Below are 3,643 nucleotides of genomic sequence, written 5' to 3' on the forward strand. Positions count from 1 at the left end.
CGAGCGTTAGGTTAGTGGATCCCAGACTATAAAAGCCTTAGGTCACTAGGCACAAAGTCCCCTAAAACTTAATAACTCGAGTATTAAAGAGCTCACTCTTGATCAATTATGCATAAACACATACTTTTTTCTTTCTTTTTTTTTTCTTTTTTTTTTCTCTTTTCTTTTTTTTAACAATTTCTGAATGAGTGTGTTTCGCTCCATCTCATTCAATGCTAGACTACTCATAAAAATATGAGCCGGCTACTAGCCATTTGATACCTAGCCTTACAACAACTAGCAATGAAATCCAAGTTTTTCTCCAGATAAAAAGAATCAGTGTTTTTACGTCACTACGAGAATATCACAAATTCTAAATATAACCAAGTGATTAAATCTCAACAACAAACAAGTATGATCATGATCTAGATCAAAAGCAACCCTATAAGACTTTGTGAAAATATTAGTTTTTGGCATGCAAATCAATTCATTAGGACTTAAACATCCCTCTATTCGTCTTCACCACACTGAAATCAACATCAACTTATCAAATATCATAGTTCATCTTAAGGGATCATGCTAAATATGCATGCAAATGCAACTATATGAAATTACATAAAAACAAACAAATATGTCCTAAATGAACAATCATACAAAAATATGAATGAACTACAACTAAACATGCAACATGAATCTATATGAATCTATATGGACACACACTACTAATCCTTACATTATCACCCCCAAACTTAAAATTTTCAATGTCCTCATTGAAGGTAATAATAAGGATTTCAGGCATACCTAGTCGTCGGAAAGATCACCCTCTTCGGGTGGAGGATCAGGTGGCCAATCAACCTCGCCACTAGTGTCTCGAACAACAGTACCGAAAGCATGTGTCAAATCTGTAGCAAAATGATGGTGAATGTCGTGCATGGCCTCCATACGCCTAGTTACTCGCCTGTACTGCTCATCACCAACACCAGTCCTATCAACTACCTGCTGCACATGAGAAGAACCCTCTATAGGCACCGGAGGATCCGTTCGGCTACCCTCTACATCATCAAAGATATATCCCAACCCCTTGTCAGGGGGTGCACCTAAGAATGAATAACTCAAGTGATCTGGTAGTGGGTGAAGCTCAAGTGTGGAAACATCTTCAATAGACGGCTCGAGACAGTCTTGAGAAAATTTCAGCTCTGCTAACCCAAGAGAATCGAATGGCATATCCAACTTCCTCTTCCATGGAGGTGCATTCAAAACATGCAGTTGCTCTAGTTTAAAGCACTCCTCTTTAGCTGTGGTTAACTTTATTTCCTTGAACACATTAAAAGTGACCTTTTGATCGTAAACCTTCATCGAAAGCTCTCCTTTTTACACATCGATCATAGTTTGGCCTGTAGCCAAGAATGGTCTTCCCAAGATAATGGGAATCTTTTTATCTTCCTCGAAATCAAGAATTACAAAGTCAGCAGGAAAGATGAGTTTATCCACCTCGACCAAGACATCCTCCACTATACCTCGTGGATAAGCGATGGAACGGTTAGCTAGCTGCAATGACATGTATGTTGGTTTCAGATCAGGCCGACCAAGCTTCTTGAAGATAGATAAGGGCATCAGATTGATGCTAGCTCCTAAATCACATAAACACTTGTCGAACGAAAAGTTTCCGATGGTGCAAGGAATAGTGAAGCTTCCAGGATCTTTAAGCTTCGGAGGCAACTTCTGTTGCAGCACAGCACTGCATTCCTCCGTGAGAGCAATGGTCTCTAAGTCATCGAGCTTCACTTTTCGAGAGAGAATACCTTTCATAAACCTCGCATAGCTAGGCATCTGTTCAAGAGCTTCAGCGAAAGGTATGTTGATATGAAGTTTCTTGAACACCTCCAGAAACTTCTCAAACTGCTTATCCAGCTTTTTCTTCTGCAGCCTCTTAGGAAAAGGAGGTGGAGGATAGATCTGTTTCTCCCCTGTATTACTCTCAGGAGGAGTGTATTCCACAGTAGTCTTCCTTGGTTCCACCTCTACTTCCTTCTGCACATCTTCTTCAGCCAAAACTTCAGATTCTGGAACTTGAGACTTTTCAGGCTCTTCATCTTGCTGAACTTGGGGGCTTGCGACCTTTCCAGACCTTAAGGTGATGGCGTTCACCCGTTCTTCAACTTCCATCTTTCCTGGATTGGCTTCCGTATCACTAGGAAGCGTTCCTGGTGGTCGATTCAATAAGGCATTAGCAATTTGCCCTATTTGGTTCTCTAGAGTCTTGATGGAAATAGCCTGGATTTGGCATATAATAGCCTGGTTTTTGCACATAATCCGCAACTCCTCCAATTCAGATTTTTCATTCGAAGATAGACCTGCATCAGGATTTTGTTGTTGAATTTGGAGTTGTTGTTTTGGTGCAATTTGTTGCTGAAAACCAGGAGGGTTGAATAGCTTATTTCCAAACTGCTGGAACGGCTGTTGCATCGCATTCTGATTGTTGCTCCAGCTGAAGTTAGGATGATTCCAGTTGTCAGGATGATAAGTGTCTGGAACTGGTTGCTGCGATCTCTGAAAGTTGCTCATAAACCGAGCCGAGTCACTAGATATAGTGCATTGTTCCGTTGCATGCGAACCTGCACACAGCTCACAAACACTAGTTATCTGCCTAACACCATAGTTAGCCAGAGAATCGATCTTCATAGACAACGCCTTTAGTTGAGCAGTGATAGCCGTAGCTGTATCCACTTCAAGAACTCCTGCTACCTTGCCATATGGATATCTCTGGGTTGGATGCTAATATTCATTAGCAGCCATCAGTTCAAAGATCATAAGCTTCCTTATAGCTCTTTGCCCATAATGCTCTGCCTGATGCTGCATCGAGCATGGGTCTGGACTATGCTCCCAACCCATTGTAAAAACAAGTGATGATCATCCAATCAGGAATTCCATGATGAGGACACTTCCTAAGCATCTCCTTGTAGCGCTCCCAAGCTTCACTTAGCGATTCTCCCGTTTGCTGCTCAAATTGAGTAATAGCATTCCTGAGTGCAGCTGTCTTCGCCATAGGGAAGAATTTAGTAAGAAACTTCTGAGCAAGATCTTCCCAAGTAGTAATCGAACCAGCTGGTAGAGAGTGTAACCAGCTCTTAGCCTTGTCCTTCAGAGTGAATGGGAACAGTCTCAGCTTCACAGCATCTTCAGAAACACCGTTGAACTTGAAGGTGTCGCATATTTCAATGAAATCCCTAATGTGTGTATTGGGATCTTCCGTTGGAGAACCCCCAAACTGGACTGAAGTCTGTACCCATTGAATTATGCCAGGCTTGATCTCAAAGGTATTAGCTGTGATAGCTGGCCGGACAATGCTAGATTGAATGTCATTGATCTTGGGTTGAGAAAAGTCCATCAAGGCTTTCGTTCGTGCTGCTGGATCTCCCATTGTAATGAGTACCTGAAACACAAACAAATAAATCGTGAAAGTAAAAGAATCCGAGTCAGTGAACTTTAACGACCACTGATGACAAGCACATAAACTAAAAATTAACACCGAGTCCCCGGCAGCGGCGCCAAAAACTTGTTAGGGCGAAAACACGCGCTAATATTCACGCAAGTATACGCGTTCGCAAGTAGTATAAGATATAAATCAGATTCGTTCCCACAGAGACTGGTTTAGGTTAAGTTC

General features: G+C 41.7%; 1 non-coding gene across 1 annotated transcript; it reads left to right on the forward strand.

Annotated features, from left to right (window-relative positions):
- The first annotated feature begins 2,903 nt into the window (after positions 1-2,903).
- Positions 2,904-3,010, forward strand: LOC141709355 (small nucleolar RNA R71). The gene has a single exon (XR_012569937.1). It is a non-coding gene; the product is annotated as a small nucleolar RNA R71 (small nucleolar RNA).
- Positions 3,011-3,643: the final 633 nt, after the last annotated feature.

The sequence above is a fragment of the Apium graveolens genome, chromosome 2 (assembly GCF_009905375.1).
Source record: "Apium graveolens cultivar Ventura chromosome 2, ASM990537v1, whole genome shotgun sequence".
Lineage (NCBI taxonomy): Eukaryota > Viridiplantae > Streptophyta > Magnoliopsida > Apiales > Apiaceae > Apium > Apium graveolens.